Source organism: Equus caballus, chromosome 1, assembly GCF_041296265.1.
Source record: "Equus caballus isolate H_3958 breed thoroughbred chromosome 1, TB-T2T, whole genome shotgun sequence".
NCBI classification, from domain to species: Eukaryota; Metazoa; Chordata; class Mammalia; order Perissodactyla; family Equidae; genus Equus; species Equus caballus.
The window spans coordinates 112,383,298-112,404,028 of NC_091684.1; the positions used below are offsets into that span (position 1 = coordinate 112,383,298).

General features: G+C 41.0%; 1 long non-coding RNA gene across 4 annotated transcripts; it reads left to right on the forward strand.

The window, feature by feature from the left end:
* Positions 1–1,745: 1,745 nt before the first annotated feature.
* Positions 1,746–18,008, forward strand: LOC102147712 (uncharacterized). Of its 4 annotated transcripts, none has more exons than XR_011438865.1 (5): positions 1,746–3,705; positions 3,970–4,053; positions 4,650–4,760; positions 14,620–14,691; positions 17,743–18,008. It is a non-coding gene; the product is annotated as an uncharacterized lncRNA (long non-coding RNA). The 4 variants fall into 4 exon arrangements; XR_011438866.1 differs by having other exon boundaries at positions 2,074–2,169; XR_011438867.1 differs by lacking the exon at positions 1,746–3,705 and having other exon boundaries at positions 3,753–4,053; positions 17,709–18,008.
* Positions 18,009–20,731: the final 2,723 nt, after the last annotated feature.

Sequence of the window (20,731 nt, forward strand, 5' to 3'; positions counted from 1 at the left end):
GAGGTTTCAATAAATGTGAGCCCCTTGTCCAAATGGAAAGCAAGGTTTATGAATGCTTGGCTCACTTGAATGGAAATTTCAAAGTAATTCTTGTTCCTCACTTTGGCTTTATTTGAACACTTGGTCTGACATGAAAGTCTCAAACTTAAAACAGTACACAAGTAGGAAAAGCTGTCAAAAAAAATTAGGAAGCATCTCATTCTGGGTCCTGGGGAAGTCAGATTATTTAGCATATCCTTACAATCATGCTCAATTTCTGATATGCAAGTACGAATTTCTTTATCATTGCAGATTTCCTAGCCATAATAGAATAATCAACGTCTTCTACAGATCCTTAAATTCTTCCGGGCTGTTACTATTTCTCTTTATATCCAGAAGAGGGCAGTCAGGTTACATGATATTGAAGCAATCACCAGTACCCCAGAAAGTAAGATTTTCAATAAATCTCAGTGATTGGAATGAAGTTTTCCTTTAATGGTATTAAAGGGCATTTAGAGTTACCTGAAGATTTTTCTCCTTTTATTAAAAACCTTACAACCTTTGTTGGGTTGATACTTTTCACAAAAGGAAGGAAGTGATGGTACATATCTATGTGTACATTTCTTTTCACTGTGCGTTATTTCTCTTCCTACCAGCCCTCCTTCCACATTTGACTAGGGTGTGGGGGAGGGGGCAAATCTTATCACGTAGCCATGTAGACAGTCCTACTTTATAACTTTGTGACATTTTATAAGTAAAAAAAATATATCTGCCAGAGGAACTTAAAATCCAAAACACTTGTAGCAACGCTTACTTGCTTTGAGAAAAAAATTACACTTTTAAACTGGAACTTTGAGTAAAACAGTGTTAGGAGCATGTGACCCTGTTTTCTCCTGAAATATCTTCTAGAAGCGTCTTAATGAAAATAAGCACAGTGCTGAGCACAAAATATCACAAATATTTTTGCCACCTTTTTCTCTTCTTCATTAGCAATAATGCTAGAGACTAGGAAGCCACTAATCTTACTGAAGATAGAAAACCAGATGTATTTGCCAAGGAAGCTTGAATATTTAAGTGTATATATTTTGAAAGAATTTGTTTTAAAGGGCCAGTTTTAATTTAAACATATAAGAAAGAGTTGATTTTAGGAAACTAATTTCAACAGAAATAGTGCTACAAGAGTTAACTGCAATTCAGGGTATTTAATTTTGTCTTTATTTTAAATGTTCCCTTTGTACTAATAGTCTTCTAATGCTATTTTTAGGTGCTTGTACATGGAGCAAACGATATTATCTGATGCACATAATGTATGTTTGTGTGCGCATATATACAGATGTACATAATGTATACATATGTATTATGCATGCATCATATTGCTATGTTAGTTTCCGTGAGCTACCTGCCTACAAGACAGTTTTCTCAGTGGTTGTGAAATTCACCAGTCCTGCACTGCTCCTCTTGCAGCCCGTGGCTTAACTGGGAAGCCAGGTGATCTTCCATCTGATCCGTGTCCCCCACTCCCTCTGTCACCATTGCTGGAGAATCTGCCTTCAGATTTCAGAGCTGCCTCTGAAAGTGACCTTGCTCAGCAAATGCTGATTGGCTTATGCAGAAATGCCTTTCCCAGAAGTAGCGCTGCGCCGTGCCAAGTTGTGCTGCTACAAAGATGGGTATGGAATCAGGGTAGGAAGGAGGAGAGAGGGGAGGGACGCAGCTTGCCAAGTCACTTGGGCTACTTATAAACAAACTTCAGCCTTGTTTCTCAAGCCCTTTATGGCGGAGAGGGGAGGCTGGACGCACACTGTGTCCCAGGCTCTATTTATGTGCACTGTAAACCTTGGGGAGAGCAGCTTTCAAGAGACTGATTTGGTTTAGAAGATGATTTCCATCAGCTACTTTTGAAAGATACGTACTATTTCAGCACAAAGCTGAAGCCAGTTAGAGCTGCACTAGGGATTAAGAAACGGCATGTATTTTAATGCCTTATGAATAGGAGTAGCTGATAAAAGAGGCTCTTGTTACCCCTGCTACATTTAAATGTGAAAAGCAGCTGCTTCTAGTAGGGAGGGGGTAGGGGAGTGGAGAAGAGATATATTATTTTCATAGGGATTTAATCTTCAGACTACACTGAAACCATAGAATACCATTGGCCATTCACTTATCGGCAGCTCTCTAATCGCGCTGAGATCTGTAAGATTGTGGAGGGGAAGAGGGAGAGGGATGGGGAGGCAGAGAAAGGGATTGTGTGTCGCGATGAGGCTGGCCATTTTCATCTGCATGTATGTTTTGAACCTCAGATCAAAACGCACTCGCGGTAGCGTATTTTCGCTTTCCCTTATAAGCATTAACCCTTTAAACTTTTAAAATGCCAGCCAATTAAACAGTTTGATGCAACTAAGCTGTCTTCAGAGCGTGGGCTTAGCAATGGCCCCTGAGAGTAAGATGACCATGGAGACCTCATTAGAAATATGGACCATGTATGTGTGTGTGTGTGTGTAGCATGAAAGAGACTTTCTTCCCACATTTTAGGGGCAGCATAGTTCAGGTAGGATCCAAGAGATGTCATGAATCCAGCAGAGAAAGGCTCTGTCTGAGAATTTTATTGCCACAGAAAGCTGGTGATATAAGTAAAGCTTAGGATTATTAAACTAGTAGGTCTTTGGCAAATGCTATCAGTGTTTGGAGAAATATGCCTAAAGGATGTACGTCCTTTGAATGAATGAATGAGTGAATGAATCTGGGCACCATTTTTTCCCCCTCCAAGTTACCGTTTTATAACTTGGTTTTGTTTATTCTGATGTTGAGCTTTTTGAAATTGATCACAAATTAATTTTCACGGTATGTTTGATCCCTGACGTTTCTAAAGCAGTTCTTGAAAAACCTAGGATATTGCTCCGGGATATTGTGAGGAAATCTTTTTGATAAGAATGAGGCCCATTCTCTACATCCGATCTTACTCTTTCCAATTTTTCTTAATATTACTACTCTCGAGAAGTTAAAGGATTAAAAACAAGTCTGGTGGTGATAAATCGGTAGTTCTTGCCTAGCTTATAATTAAGGGTAATTCACATGTAGAGGAAGGTTTGACAGCTCACATGTTTAGAAACTTGCATCAAAATGAAACCAATGAATCATTTGAAGCCAAAGTACAGCCAGCCCCACCCCCCTCCCCCAGCAGGTGGACGACTGCATGGGGCTCCTCCACTCACCAAAAGCAAGAGGAAGGAGGAGCAAGGGCAACCCTCCAGCTGCCCTACCATGCATCAGAAAGCCAGAAATGGGCAGCACGCTGTTTCCAGGTCCCAAGCGCACCCAGGCCTGCTTCCCAGAGCCACACTGCACACCTCTCCCACCTGCCTAACTGGGTCGTTTAACCAGACAGGAGGCATCCCTGGCCTGGGCAGCCCTACTCTCCCGGCTCCCAGGGGTCCCGTTCCTGGCAGCCTGGCAGAGCAGCCTCGAGTGCTGGAGAAAGCCACTTTGGCATATTAATCACAGCAAATGAATGTGCCCTGCCGGCTCTCGCATGGGGCACCTCGCTAATACTGGGCTTGCACTACAGCTTTCGGATTCAACCAGTGTTTTGATTTCCTGACCCAACTTCCCTCCACATGAAAAACAGCCAACAGACCAGCCACACCAGGTACCACCGCAAAACATGCAGAAGCGGCAGGCAGCGAGAAAGAGCTGGAGCCAGCACCACAGGGCAGGAGCAAGCCGGAGGAGGTGCGACAGCAGCCAATTGTGAGCCGGGAGAAAGTTGCAGCCACCGGGGCTGCGATTCCTCTCTCGCTGCCGTGGCCGCCGCGCCAGCCCGGCATCTCTGCTTCGCTTGCTTTCTTCCCTTTTTTCCACCCGCTCTTCTTCTTTCTTTTTTTTACACTTGGCTACGGAACATTAGATTTGACGAAGGGAAAGCGATTTAACATCTTTTAACTGAAGGAGGTTGATTTTCATTTGAGACCAAATGGCTCATTTTTACCTTTTTAGCTCCTGGAAGAGTAAAAAGTGAGAGGTCAGCCCTGCGTCACCATGGCAACCCACACAGCTCGGGCCAGGAGCAGATGAACGGAGGTGATAATCGGGGGGAAGTTTCTCCCTCTTCCTTACATGGCATTTTCTTCCCATTCAGGGATGTGCCTGGCTGTATGAAAACAATTATGTCTTTTTGGAAATATAAGTTTTAAAATATTACTGCTAAATTGTCTGACCCGGAGCTCCGACCTTATGCACATCTCTGGGTTTTTTTTTTTTCGTTTGGGATTGAGACCATCCTAACCCCCCATCACTGTCCTCAGGGGCTTGAATTACACCAGCAAGATCATGTGGGCCCCACCCTGGGAGAATCTACCCCTCAATCCAAGAGTCCACCCGCCATGTTGTAATAGCCCAAAGCCTTAATAGAGAATCTGGCCCTGATATAGAAAACTAGGGTTGAGGGCCCCAAACCTCAGTGCCTGACACCTTATTGGAGCCTGTCTGTGAAGAACTTCTTGATCCTATTCCAGTCCATGGATATTAAAGAGGAAAGAGGAAAAGAGAAATCAACAGGGCAAATGTGCTGGAAAGGCCAGATGAAACCCACCAGGGGCAGCCTGGGCCAGGGTGGGAAGGAATTTCCATGACCTTGGAGCGCATGGACTCAAATGTCCCACACCTTTCTCCCACAGCTCTTTACGCCGTGTGATCACCAGGAAATGAGGAAAGACCCATGGGTACCAGGCCCTGGGTTAGGTGCTGTACCGTCTTATTGCCTCTGATCCTCGCAGTGGTCTCATGAGGTGGGTAACTTGATCTTTGTTTTCCAGACTAAGAAAATGAAACTCAGAAAGGGTCAGTGATGTGCCCAGGGTCACAGATTCCGACGTTGGCTCCGTGTATGCCTCAAGTGGACTCTCTCTCCACACTTGTTAATATCATCCAGATTCGGGAAGAATAACTACATATCTGAAGATAGGAGTTTGTGTTTTTGCTCAGTAGTTTATTCATTTAGCTGCAATGAAACTGTCAACTGCCTGCTATATTTTCAGTGCAATTCTAGATGCTGGAGAAACGTAGATAGAGAGGTGTTGATGCTGCTCTCCTAGAAATCAGGGCGGAGTGGCTTGAATCTCAGTGATGTGAACTGGGACAAGACATTCAGCAGGACTGAGCTGCAACTTTCTCACCTGTGAAATGAAGGTATTAATATTGATCTCAAGGGCTACGGTGAGCATTTAAAGAGAAGACTTCATCAGCTGCCTAACAGAGTGCCAGTCTCATACAAGTAGATGCTCAATAAATATCAACTTTTGTCCTCTTCACCTTCCTTGCCGTCTACCTCACCGTTGCCATGGTTTTCTCCTCTGTGCCTGGGATCAGGCTGGCAGCTTCCCTGCTCTCGTGGTAACTGTGCTCCTTCGAAGCCTCATCTGGCTTCCAGGCAGTCTGGTAGCTGTGTTAAAATTCCAGTGCTCTCTGCAGGATGAGGAAGGGTTGCAGAGCAGCAAGGACAAGAGCAAAGAGAGGAGGACACTTTGCTACTTATAGTCTGTAGGGAGACTGTCTGAAAGGAGGAGATGGCCTGGCTCTCTTTGTCTCTCTACCTTCCCTCTCATCAGCCCTCGGCGTCAGCTGCAAGACCAGAGTGGTCGGCTTGCTCAGCATCTGCACAGGCTCAGAGGGCCTTGCACAGCTTGGAGCTTTTCCATGCTCCCCGACACAGGGTAAGGTTCGAAGCCAACTCTGACTTGACTGGGCTTTATAAATCCAAATCAGAGCTGGCCCTGAAGGACTTGACAAGGTTGTACCGGCTAAAAGACAACTGCTTTATCTTCAAAAAGAAAAAGCGCGATGGATCACTAGACGATCCTTTCACTTTAATACAGTGCAAGCAAGTTATGGAAGCAAAGAAGGATGCAGAAACCATCGGCGTGATCCAATTCGAAGGTTAAGCAAAGGGTGATTGACATCAATAAAATCCTTGCTGAGTTTCAGAGCAGACTGGTTAGCCAAATGACATCTTTGTGTTGAAATGTTCAGAGTCAAATTCTCAGTCGCAAGCACCTAACCTTAAAGACTATCTTCCCTCCCCTCCCCATCCTCCCCTTCACTCCTCTTCTGCCCTCCTTCTGCCCACTCCTGACCCCCACCTCCTTCTCTCTGCCTCTCCTCCCTCATATATGGAGATGGGCATAATGCTGTGAATCACACAGGAAATCAGCCCTTTGGCAACTGAAAAACTAAGAGAAAAGATAATAAAACTGGCACCTAAATATGATAAGAAGAGCATATGCCACAAAGCACAGGAAAATTAACAATTAAGTGTAATGATAGTTTTCTTTCATGTCTCAGCTTAATAGTCACTTTTTCAGTGATGCCTTCTTTGATCTCTCCCTATACGTTGGCTTCATATCCCTTTATCACGTTGTGTTGCTATGTTTTTATTTCTATTATTTGTTTACTGTCTGTCTAAATCCCTAGGATGTAAATTTTTGGAGGGCAGGCACTATTTCTATCTTGTATCCCATAATACTACCCAAGATTTCCTCATGAAGAGATGGAAGCCTGGGTCTAGGGCAAAGGGAAAATCAGTGTTCCAGCAAAGGAAGCAGCCAGGGAGAATATCCAGGAGTGGGAAGAGTGACGTGTCTGTCTGCCTGGCAGGGGAGGTAACATGAAGGAGACTCCTGGCTATGGCCAGGAAGGATGCCATGGCCCCAAATCCTGAAGTTCCATCCATGGGGGGCAGCAGAGATTAGACGAGTGGGGATTGGGACCAGAGGAATAACGCTATAAGATGTGTCAATGTTTGTGGAGCCAGAAGAAAGTATGGAGTAGGTAAATGTTTTAAAACTGAAGGGTGGCTAAAACAATTTGTCATGGAATATTATTCATCCATTTAACAAATGCTGGTTGAGTGCCAGCCATATGCCAGCCACCACTCAAGGCTGGGAAGACGCTCCATGAGCAGACAGGCACAGGCTTGAGACGGAGCTTATAAGCTGGTGGAGAGAAACAGACAATAAACACACAAATAAGCAAGTGGGCAACAAATCAACAAACAGTATGATCATTTCAGATAATGAATGAGGGAGAGGAGATGGGCAGAGTGACAGTCAGGCACAGAGAGTGGAGGAACTCATCGGCTGTGATGAGGAATGTGGATTTTGTTCCGAATACAAAGGGAGGTGGAGGATGTTAAACAGAGGAAGGACATGAAGTAGTTTATCAAAAAGATCTTATGGCTTGCTCTATGGAGAATGGACTTCAGAGGAGTGAAGGGAAAGATGAAACAGAGAGACCAGTTGAAGGACATGGTGTAGTCCAGGGCAGAGATGTTAGGGACTGGAGAAACGTAGAATGCAGCATGAGTTCTAAAGCTATAGATCACACGACTTACCACTTGGGATATAAGGAAAGAAAAGAATCATGGATGATGCCTCAACTTGGGGCAAGCATTATTGAATGGATTGTGGTACCAGTTTATTAGATTGGGAGACTTGGGGAGAAGTATGTTTTTAGAGGCATGACTTGAGATTTCTGTATGAATATGTTAAGTTGGGTTATTAAAAAGCATACTTACAAAGACTTCAGAATATAATCCATGGGAAATATTTTTGTTAGGATGTAGAAATGTAGAAAACAAAATTATATACAGAGTATCTCTTCAATAATTGTATATATAAACAGAAAAAATAAAGGAAATGTTATTAGAGGATATGACTAATGCATATTTTTGTGGCTGAGGATTATGGTCAATACTTGCTTCATTATACTTTCTGTATTCTCTAAATTTTTTACATGAAGCAGTATTATTTTTATGAACCAAAAAAAATTTAAGTCATCACAGAAGATAATTTAGCTTTCTTATTCTGACTCTTACTTGGTTTAATTGGCTTTAGACCATTTTCTAGGAAATTTATAGAAAAAACAACCCTAAAAGGTAAAGGAGTAGAAAGTGAGCAGAGATATTCAAGTATATAATGAATGAGTCACATATCAAAGAAATACTTTGAAAGATACTAAAGTTCCAGGCCTGAAGTCAGCGTGATGCTCTAGAGGAGAATAGGATACCAGAGGCTAACAGTGGTATAAGTTCTTTGTTCTCATCATCATCTATGCATGTGCCACCCATAGTGAAGTCTTGAATAAGACAGAATCAGGATCTCCTGAGATGGATGCACATAATCCCATGCCTATTGCAGCCATTGTGAATTGATACAGCTCTCTTAATGCTGAGCCCAGCAGCTTTCTTCGCATTACTCCAGGCAGCCATTATCAATTGACCCATAAGTTAGAGCTTATCTGTCACACTGAAGTCGAGGAACCTCTGTTCTTGTTAACAAGCTTTGGTCTTGTTCCATCGTAGATGATGGAGTCACACTATTAAAATGTTCTTACCTTTCCTGTTTCCTTTGGGAGCTAATGTATCCTCTTCTATACTGTCTATTCTCAGGGATTTAATTCCTTCTAACACAAAACCCTTGTTTTCAAGTTGGAAATGGAAAAAGCAAAGAACAGTGCTCTGCAAATGACCTAGCATGATGGTTAAAAGAAAACAAGGGAGGCCAATTTGGGCTAGCTAAAAATAGAATTTGATTTCAGGGAAGCTTTCGCAATTATTTTTATTAAAGTAAATCCAGCTGAAGAACTTTTCAAGACTCCATGGGAAAGAGCAGAGTGGAGTTGAAGGAGCTGGGAGACTCGGTTTAGAGACCTGGTTCCATTCTTCTACTTGTTGAAGAAACTTGGAAGATGAGTTTTGATGAACTTCAGTGTATGTGAAATTAGCTTGGACTATCTATCTTGTAGTGTTAGGAGAATCAAGTGAAACAGGTTGTAGCAGAGGACTTTGTAAACCCCATTAAATACACAAATATAAATTTCCCATGTGGTCAGAGCTTTAGCCAACAATGGTGTTATTAGAAATCTCTAGAATGGTGATGAAGAATGGTGGGCTGTAAAAAATAAATCCCGTCGTAAGTTATTCCTTCTTTCCTTCTTCTCATCCTCCTTCTTATTCTTTAAATTTTAATTTCCAATTTAAATTGTGGGATAAATTGTTGTGGGATAGTACTAATTTTTACACCTCATTAAAGCATTTTGTAGACTGAAGAGTAAGAAATATGTAACTCTAAATCTATGTCAGGAAAACCAGGGATCTTCAAATGCTACCTTCTCCTTGAAGCTCCTCCTAATTTCCCTAAAAGGTGTAATTTCTTCATTTTTAAAATTTCCCCAGAAATTTGTTTGTAGTTGTACTTACCATACTCTCATTTTACCTTCTCTCAAGCTTCCTTCCCACCAGATTTTCGGTTCATTGAAGAGAGATACCCAATTTAACTTACTTTTCTATAACTTCACTGCCAAACACATAATGAAAGCTAAATATAAAATTATTCAATTCAATTCATTTTTTTCCCACAATTGTCAGGAGCCTACCACCTGCTCAGCTCTGTGCAAATAGAGTGGAAATAAGTTGCTCTGTTGGAGGGTACACATAAGTATTTTCAGAAACAGAGCATTTATTAAAAGGAGTTTGAAAGTTTCCTAAATTCCTATGTAATTGAGGTTTAGATTTCTCCAAAATAAAAAATCAGAGTCTACGGATCAATCACGTATTTCAAGCAAACAGCAATATCCATGAAAATCTGCTCAAAGGGGAAGATGCTGCCTTATATCTCCACCAAACCCGTGTTCATCATTCCAGGCTTGGAATGGCTTTTCTGGAGATTTTAGGGCTCGATCTGACTCTCCTTGCTCTTCTGTGCTGGGGCACTTTGGGGACGTTGGTTTGAGGTGAGTTTTCCCTTCAGAGTTTGTTCTTTCTGGTTCTTTCTCAGAGCCCCCAATATCCTGGTGTCCATGGTTTCCATGGCTGCCTTGGGGCCAAGAGGCAACAGCAGGAGAAATAGTAACTATCCTAGAATTGTTTGTCAAGACTGGTGAAGGAACTCCCCAACTAGTCATCTTTTCCACATTTTCTCCCCTAGTTTCCAGTTAGTGCTGAGGAGCTGGCCAACCTTTCACAGCGGAATTCCATTACAAGTCCACTTCTGCATGCCCAGCCCCTCAGCCCCCTTCTTTCTCCCAACTCCCAGAAGATTGAGGAGCTGTGCTTCTGCTCCCACAGCACCCAGTGCTGCCTCTGTTGTCCCTCCTGCCCCTGGGAGTGCCAATGGTCTGTCTTAGTCCTGAGTTTTTTAAACCTGGGAAGAAGTCTCATTCCTCTTCCTCTTCTTCCCAGAGCCTAGCAGATGCCATGCATACACTAGGTGCTTAGTACATATTTGTTGAACAAATAAATCCTTCCCACTGAAAGTGATCTCTTTCTCCTCTCCTACAGCCATGCTTCACTTTGATGCTTCCTTCTTAAATCTCAGCAATTTCAAAACAGATATTAGAATTTTGTCTGCCCAAGATCAGAGTCCTGTCATATATCCAGGTGGAGAGAAAGTTGCCTAAGATTAGATTCCAGGGCTACTTACTTTTTAATACTTAAATCTTAGTCTTGTCCTCAACGAATCATTATTGAGCTTTTCCCGTGTGTCAGAAATGTAGAAGCTTGAGACAGCGGAGGACGTGATGGACACAGCATCCCTGCCTTCAAGGATTGGAAAGTCTATTAGGAGAGACCGGTTGCTAAAACCTAACATGAAGGTTCTAAGAGGGAAGTGCAGTCAGGAATCTGTGGGAGCACCAAGTCGTGCATGCATTCATTCAATATTTCTACAGAGGCTAAATTTTGCCAATCATAGTGTCAGATGGCTATGATACAAAAGGTTTGATACAGTCTCTGCCTTCGTGGTGCATAAGATCGATCAGCTGAGATAGGCAGTTATGTTGACAGTTATTTTCTGACATTTAAAGTATTTTAATGCTAAACACATGCACCTGTTGTGATGGAGTACCATAGAAGGAACGAGGGAAGAGATTTGAGTTTGAGTTTTTAAGGAAAAGAATGGATTTGCCAGGGAGACCTAATGGCCCAGATCATGAATGCTGGTGAGTCTGACTAAAGGGTTTAAGACATTATCCTGTGAACAAAGGGGAGGCACTGATGGTTTTTAAGAGGGGAAGTGACATGATCAGATTTGTGTTTTAGATAGATGGCTCTGGTAGCAGAGAAAGATAGATGGGGTGAGGGGAGAGAAACTCACAGCAGTGACAGCAGTTGGAAGGTGGTTGAAATCGTCCAGGCTTCCAATAAATGTTTGTTGTTAAAGAGACAAACATCAGAAGACCCCACTGTGCATTGGGGCCTCCAAGGGAGGAGCCATGCATGTTGGGGTGCCACTTGCTAGGCAGAAGAGAGACATCTTTGCCCTGGCTGCCCCTTTGTGCCTGGTGTCCCACAGAGGAAGTCCCTGAAGACTAGCAAGCTTCATGAACAGAAGGCACATTATTGATGTCCTTTTCCAAAGATAAAATGTAGTCCAACATTCCAGGATGATTAGATAAATTTGTAAATATAATCAAAACATGTTTTTCTTTGGTTTCCAGGATGGAATCAGAAAAATAATGCTCAAGGGGGAAAAAGAAATACATCTGTTCTTTTTTCTGCCTGTTTTTTTTTTTTTTTTTTCTGACTCTGGGCCAATCAACTGAGAATCCAAACTCTGGTAGCTAGATTATTTAGCCAGGTTAGTTCCTGGAGGCCTTGGACCATGGCAAAAATCATGTGCATCAGACTAGACTGGCCCCACAGCCTATAACTACGACACCCTTGGCTATTAGAAAGAGGGAGTAATTTTCTTCCACTCTAAGATCTAGAAAAAATTCCACAGGAGACTTGACAATTCAGATATTTGAGAATTGTTTTACTTTTCAAGATGGGGGATGCTATAAGGCTGTTCTGACTTGTCAGAACCATTCCAGGCCCACCTTGATGCAGATCAGAGCACTTAGGATGACATGATTTGGCCCCTTCAGGCTTCCGTAAATCATGATGTCCTGAGACCAGAAATCAAAAAGGTCATGGGTCTGATCTTGACACCTGGATGTTGACACATTTACATGGAAAAGACTAATTCCTTATGAGGAGCTGGCAAGATGAATTGATGTGAATGATGAAAGCAAAACAGACAAAAAGCAAATGTCATGCTTATCACCACAATCCCACCAAGTGCTTTTCATGGACAATTATATTGAATTTTTGTGAAAGTCTACAGGGATTGTTGCTGCTACCATCTTCTTTTTTTCACAGGAGGGTAGGAGGATTAGAAAGATACATGAAGGGGCTGGCCCCATGGCCGGGTGGTTAAGTTCATGCACTCTGCCTTCGGCGGCCCAGTGTTTCACCGGGTCGGATCCTAGGCGTGGACATGGCACCACTCATCAGGCCACATTGAGGCAGCGTCCCACATGCCACAACTAGGAGGACCCACAACTAAAAATATACAACTCTGTACTGGGGGCATTAGGAGAGAAAAAGCAGGGGGGAAGAAAGATTGGCAACAGTTGTTAGCTCAGGTGCCAATCTTTAAAGAAAAAAAAAGAAAGATACATGAAAAAAATTATTTATGAATCTTTGGAACCCAGTGAAATTCAGGAAGCATCTTTGACCTTGGGGGTCTCTCTCTTGGGCAGAATACTTTGTACTCCATGGTGCAGAAGTTCTCTAGATTGTGCTATAGAAACAGTGTACAACGTGTTGGATCTCAGCCTTTACTCCTAAGCTCTAAACCTGGGGTCAGTAGACCCTTCTGTAAATGGCCACATAGTGAATATTTTAGGTTTTGCTGGCCACGGGGTCTCTGTCACAGCCCATCAGCTCTGTCTGCTGCTATAGCATGAAAGCAGCCGTAGATGCTAAATAAGTGATTGGGCGTGGCTCTATTTGGACAATACACAAACATGTGGTCAGCTGGATTTGGCTGGCAGGTGGGCTGTAGAAGTTTGCCAAACTCTGTTCTAGAAACACATGAAAGTGGGATCAGAAAAGAACAAGTAGCCAGTAATTCAATCACAAATACTTAGTAAGTATCCAATGACTAATGTATGCCTGGGAGAAGTTCACAGTCTAACAGAGAGAACAGATACTTTTGGAACTAATTACAGTAACTAGTTGTGGTATGAATAGAGAAGTTCAGAATGCTGCAGAAACACAAAGTGAGCTGATAAATCCTTCTGGGAGAGTTGGAGAAGGTTTCATGGAGGGAGTACCATTTTAACCAGATCAATCCTTCTCCTTTTCCCACCCTTGGAAGACATTGCTAATCTACTTCTGCACTATTCTCGCCACCCCCAGACACAACAACATAATCCTACTGAGCTCAGAGGCTCAGGAATCAACACAACTGAGCAACATTGCTTTTACCATGGGAAATATAACCTTTTTCCACTCTTCCTCTTAAATAATGAATAGGAGATTCCCAGCAAGGAAGGAAAGCATTAGAGACAAGAGGGGCACTGGGGGAAGGAACGGAATGCAAGGACAGGCACAGTGCTCACAGGAAAGCAAAATTTCATTGAAAAAGGAGCAAGGAATTCAGAGAGGACAGGGGGCTGGAGATAAAGATGGATGTGGGGGCTGCGGTCAGGACACAAGGAGTCACCAAGTCACACTGGGGTTCTGACTTATTTCATCAATATAGTGTTGTGAGCCTGCTTGTATTTGAGAAAACTCTGGCAGCAATTTGAATGTTGGATTAAAAGTTGAAGGATATAGGAGGAGAATGGGGAGCAAGGAAAGACTTTTTTAGAGGCTGTTGAAAACATCTGTGAGAAGTAACAAATATCTATTCTAAGACACTGGTGGTAGGGATGAAGCAGATGAGGAGAAAATAGACTTCATACTAATTAAAGGTGCAAAATCTTCAGTTCTTGGCTATCAAATTGGATGTAGAATTAAGAGGAAGAGACCAGAATAATACTCCACCTTAGATGACAGGTGGCTTCTGCCCTCCAATGACTAGACAGACATAAGAAAGAATGTAATCAAGCCAATACGCCTAATGTCCTGATTTGAATAAAATCTTGAAAATCTGTGCAAAGTAGAGAAGTCGGGAAAGAGGGAAACATCAGCCTTGGATGTTGGGGAAAACCTCAGCTGATTTTAATTTTTAATTCCCACTTCTTTATACTGCAGCCACAGAATCGAATACGACATTGCATCCCTCCCGTTAGCTCATTAGCAATGAAGGATCTGATCTTTACAAGAAAAATTGGGAAATTTCACCACAGATGGGAATGCCTTGATTGCTTGGTGAGGCTGTGACTGCACAGTCAGCAACAGGTGCTGTTGCTTTTGTAGAACCCTGTGCTTCAAAAGACAAGCTGAGACTCCGAAATGGTTGGTGAATAACAATTTACACTGATTGCAAAATCCTGATCTTGTTTTTCTCATGTTTCCCTCTTATATTGAGCAAGTGGAGGTGCCATTTTCATTCCACCTATTTTAAATATGCACTTACAAAATTTTTTGTACTCTGGAAGTCCTATCGCCCACCATACCTTTTCATTCCTCATTCTGTTCTCATCTCATGGCCCTCTCATACTGTGCAGATCTCCTAATAACAACAAAGGAAGAATATTCTTCCTAAGAAACACTGACAACATGAGATGGCTATCTTTGATAATTTGGAAGTGCCTAATCTTTCCCTTTGGCAAAAAAAAAAAAAAAAAAAGCTGATAGAAATATCCATTCTTTACTTGCAGAAAGTTAATGACAAATCCAGCCAGAGTGAACAGATGGAGTGACAAGTGACAGCCCATCTTATATATATGAATGTGAGTATTGAGGGCATTTAAAGCCTTAAAAACATGAATAGAGGTTGGAGTTACGTGAACCAAGTACAGAGGATGCTAGATGGATTAAAGAGATATTGTGAGTCTTTCTCAGTTTATAGGGGCCGCTGCCAAATTGAGTAATATTGTTCCTCTTCTTTGAAAGATACATGTGAGACACAATAGCCCCTATGAATGACCATCTCTCTTGGATTTGTGTGGAAAAAAGAATCCATTTGTAATGCACTTTTAATAGTCTTATCCAAGATATGCCTTTCTCATATATGAAACAGTTCATATGCTTATTTTTGGCATCATCTCCTTTAGAAGGACTTGATGGTCATATTAACTTAAGCTCTAAAAGTCTATATCGTGCATAAAAACATGGCCAAAAAAATTTTAAGCTATTTTTAAAGTCAATCTTCAACTAAGATAATTGACAAGCAGCTCCAATATACTTTGTTAAATCTTCCAAAAATGTCTTTTCTTTAAAATTGGGCTCAGTACTGATGAATAAAATAGTCTTGTAGAAGTTGCTTAACCTCTCCTCAACTCAATTTCTCAGCTAGAAATTGGGGGTGATTTTGGTATCTGCTTTGCAAGATTTTCAGAAGTAGAGAAAAGCATTTTTGAAATGGAACACAGTACCTGGTTGATAGTAAGCAAGCAATGAATAGCTACGATGATGTTCATGGTGATTGTGATTCAAACAGCAATTAAATTAACAGTATTATAGACCTTCTCAGGCCTGGTGAGCTTCTGTAGTTTGCAGCCATCATGTGGAAGCACATATGTTTTTGGAGGATACAGAGCTAAATGGTCAATGACCACTTTCAAAAAAAAAGTATAATGCTCTTGTTCTCTGCTGCTGACCTTTTTCTCAATGACCTCTTTCCCTCCCCATTTTCCACTTAGACCCATTAGCAGGATGTGCTGCAATATGCTGCTTGTCATCTGTTTCAAAGACACAGTGATAGGATACAGGTACACCAGATGGATAAACCTAGTGTGACTAATTATTGTGTATTTGCCTTTAATTATTATCATTTATTACCAGAGGAAAGACAATTGAGCTTCTCTGACTCAGAAGAAACTGTTGGCACCAGAGAAGTTTTTCTTGTAATGTTATTGAATACAGCTAAAGTTTTCATTGTTGGTGAAAAGAAAAGACAAGACAAGCTCACTCCTGTGATAGATAGACAGAGAGATAGATGATAGATAGATAAAATTTCACTGATTAACATTTAATCTCATTGGCTTCAATATATATCTAACTTTAATTTTTAAAGACTGTTTCAGAGAATTTGGGATCTTGATCTTCCAGTATCTTTTCTAACTTTTTCACAGAACAGTCCTTCAAATAATTAGGCCAAGAGTGTGTGATGATGATGATGGAGATTTTAGGAGAGGAATTTGAATCTAGAAAGTCATCTCCAGATTTAAAAAAAATAGGCATTTGCAAAGGAGTCTTTCATCACTTCTATTTTGCTTTTTCTTTCATTATGAGATAGTATTTTAAAAAACTGTGACTTCTTATTATGCTCCAATCATGAAAGAGACAATTTTAAAAGCATGGAAGCTTTTTACCCTAAAGTTAAGAACTGAGCCACTTTATGGGAAACTTCTAGGGGGAAAGTTTCTACTCAAGTACATTTCTTATTTAGACAAGCATATGCATCATAATGGAGTTTAAAATCAGCATAAGTGGTTTGGCATATTGGCCAAAATTCCAAAATAGCCACAACTCCTCTGCTATGGAATAATGAATCATAAGAAATCTAAATGAGAAGAAAATGCTCTGTGATATTATGGAACTTGCATTTTTGTGAAGAGATTCTTTTTCTTTTAATTTCATGAAGCGGTCTGTTTTAGAGAAACATCTGCGTAGTAGAGTTTTATTGAGTGGCATAAAGAAATACAGAAACAGTAACAATGAAGTCTCCTCTAGTAATAAATTATAGGTAAGGCTAATCCTTCAAAAGACGTTTGAGTCTGTATTTTCCCCCTTTTCTAGATTCAAGGATCATATGGATATAAGTATAAAAATAGGAATTTGGAAGTTTGCAAGTAGAAAGAGAAGAAAAGTAGATAGTGAAGCTAGAATAGCTGTTTTTGAAATGAAATTATAGAAGTGGAACCAGAAGCTGAGAGGAAGTGCAGTCCAGTCTTGGGCTAACCCAGTGCATCTGCTGGGTAGGAGGGAGAGAAGCTTGGTTCGATGGAGGTGGGCGTGAGCCCCTGCAAGCACCAGCACATTTTTTCCTAACTATGTGTGGTGAACATTTATCACTTTTTAGACTTCCCAATATCATTTTCCACTTCTGAAGAGCTCCTTTATTTCCTCCCCTTCCTCCATGGAAATAGTCTCTCAGCCAAGAGACAGAATTAGAGTAACTGGAGGCTCTCATCCTAGGTTGTGAATTTCGAGTCGAGTGAATTTTCAGTAGACTGAAAATAGGTGCGTTTCACTGCATCCTGACCATACTGTTCAAGCTTCAAAACTCTGTCTGTGGTTCCTGCTTCCTGGCCTCTGAAACTGCTTTGTACCTCAACAGTGTATACACCTTCTTGGAATAGCAGCCAGATCTGAGATCTACTTGCCTCATCAAGCTTCCTTTGATCCCTGATAGCCTTTCAATAAACTCCCTTCCCTCACACTAGTTAGAAACAGTTTCTCTTCCTTGCAACGAAAGCAACCTTACTGATAACTCTGTGCAATAGTTCACAGATTTTTTTAAAAAGTTGCCCGTTATGTTTTTCCCATCTCCAGCATCCAAGTTATACTGTTCCTCTGGCACCCAACTAGTTGGAGGCAACAGACTTTCCAATTGACTTGGACATTAGATATAGCTACTCTTATTGTAAGATGCATATATAACTCTATACTTGTGATACAACTTTGCTTAAATATTTGTTTATGTTCTTGTACTATAATATGAAGCTTTAATGTAATTGATTCTAAGCCAGTTTTAGAATATGAAATTAAAAAGAAAGACATCAATAATCAATGACTGTGGCAGAAGTGTCTGCCATTCTTTTTTCTTGTCTTTTCAGGTTTGTGCTTCCCCATCTGCGTGAGATGTGTCCATTGACTTGCTTTGACCAATGGGGGAAGACACGTGTGTCTTCTTTGTGTAAAAGAACTGCTTTGTTCTCCACCACTTTCTTGCCCTTGCTACAGCAATGGGAGACTCCCAATGATGGAGCCTTCATCAGCCTGAGTCTCTGAGTGAGGATTTTGTAGAGAAGAGCCCCTCACAAATCTAAAGATGGACGTGTCACATAAGTGAGAAATAAACCATGGATTTAAGTCATGGAAATGTGTTGTTGTTATTGGAGCAAAGCTTAGCCTACCCGGACTACAATAGTATGGCATGATTGAAGGAGTGCCAGAGTGATAGTTAGGAGCACTAAGTTTATTTCCTATACTGCTGCTAATGAACGAAGTGGCCTTGGACGAGTCATTTAAGTCCACTTGAATCATTCATCTACTCTCAAAATTTATTGGTGGGTGACTGAGGGTCAGATCACATGAGTGAAAGATTTACAGTGGCTCTCAGTGCCTGAAGGCTCCGCAGAGGAGTTCCAGAGGTTGGCTTCCATCACAGCAGCTCCACCTCATTTGTTTGATGCGATGTGAGGTTATGTAGAATATTTAATATTTAATTTAGATAAATGTTTTCTTGGTTAAAGTATTTGAAAACCCCCAAACTTGATAATTTCCAAATTTCAATTTGCTTCTCTGATTCTCCTTCTATTTAATCTTTGTTAAAATGATCAGCTGTGTCATCCTGTTTATCTATCAGAATCTTTCAAAAAGACTTTTATCTAAGTGATTCCTTTCTTCCAAAGAAAGGGTGGTGAAGTAAACCTGTGCCAAACATTCTTGGAGATATTTTCATCTTTGACCTACTCAAAAACCTCAATGAAAGGTGACTGACTTCATCTAATGATGAAGAAAGTGAAGCTGAGCAGAGTGAAATTCTTTCCTCCTGGAAGACACAGAAGTAGAAATTTAATCCAGCGCTTTATACACCCCCAGACCATCCTCCTTTAGTTATGTTATACCTTTATACTAAATCTTATGAATCTGATTACTTCTCCAATTAATGGAAAGTTTTAAATGAACCTCATATCTGGAGTTAATTTCTCCTTTGTGCAAAATCTCAGGCAATCCTTGGTATTCTAATTTATAAATAGAGATTTTCTTTGAACAATGATTCTATGGAATTACATGTTTTCCCCCATTTCCTCTATGCTATGAATGAAAATGTAGAAATCCTGGTTCTGGATTCTATTTTTCAAACAACAATTGCTTCTGTCTAATACAGAGCTGTGACTAAAGGAATGAGTTATCACACAGACTCATTAGATAGGCTGAGACTACCAACTCAGCTACTATATTCTGATGCTCATTTTCCTATGATTGGATAAATATCTGCCCCCTGGGAAAGGGTGACTTTTAAAACCCTTTCTTAATAGTCTATTAATAATCATTAGAAGGGAGTAGATAAAGTGTGTATCATTCTTCAATCTACATCTACTCATAGAAAGTAAAACAGAGATAGGTAGTGGGATTCAACGGATGACAGTGGCATAGCAGAAGACACTGTGAACAGATGGCTCTGGGACTCAAGAACATGACCTTTCAGACCAGATTGGGAAAAGGGAAGACAACATACCACTGAAAACCCTGTACTTTCAGAAAGTCACTCATTTAAGCAGCAGATATTAATTGAGGACCTACTATGTAACACATACTGTTTCAGGCCCTAAACCAAATAGACTTTTTCTCCTCTGTCTCCGTGGAGTCTTCAGGAGAGCTAAAACAAAAATGGCTTTGAGTGATCATGACGTGCCAATGCAGGTTCACCAGTTGCAACAAATGTGCCATTGTGGTGGGCACATTGATAATGGGGGAGGCTACGCGTGTATGGGGGCAGGGGGTATATAGGAAATCTCTATACCTTCCTCTGATTTTGTTGTGAACCTAAAACTTCTGTAAAGTATAAAGTCTTAAAAACTAAAAACTAAAAAACACAGAAACCTATATGGAATTCAAGAGCCATCAATAGTTCTGAAAGCTGCTCCCCCCAAATTAATCTGTAGTACTTTTAAGTCTTTAGACGGCTGGAAGAAACCCCTAGAGACCTCTTATTCCCAAGGGTAGCCTTCTAAGAGATCAGTAGTCACTGGGTACCATTAATGTTGCTGAAGTTGTTTACTTACTCCCTGATTTATTCATTCATTCGACAAACACTTATTCAGCCTCTGCTATGTGTTAGCATCTGAGGTCCAGAAGTATAATCCATATGACATATAGTCTCTGCATTCATTGGACATATATTTCAGTAGGCGAGTCAATAATAAATAATTAAAATAAATAAAAAAGATTTTGAATATTTTTCTTTTTTTTTTAAAGATTGGCACCTGAGCTAACAACTGTTGCCAATCTTTTTTATTTTCTTCTGCTCTCTCTCCCCCAATCCCCCCTGGTACATAGTTGTATATCTTAGTTGCAGATCCTTCTAGTTGTGGCATGTGGGACGCTGCCTCAACATGGTCTGACGAGCAGTGCCATGTCTGCGCCCAGGATCCGAACCAGCAAAACCCTGGGCTGCTGCAGCGGAGCGCTCAAACTTAACCACTCGTCCACGGAGCTGGCCCCTAAATTTTTGATCAATGCTATTTTGTTATAAATTTTAGAGACCTCACACTGAACTTTATTTTATTGATTGATTATTTATATTGTGGTAATATTTGTTTATAACATTATATAAATTTCAGGTGTATATCATTATATTTTGATTTCTGTGTAGATTACATGATGTTCACCACCCAAAGACTAACTACAATCTATCACCACACACATGCGCCTAATCATCCCTTTCACCCTCCTCCCTCCTCCCTTCCCCTCTCGTAACCACGAATCCAATCTCTGTCTCTGTTTGTTTGTTGTTGTTTTTCCTTCTGTTTATGAGTGAGATCATACGGTATTTGACATCAAGCTCCATCCATGTTGTCACAAATGACTGGATTTCAT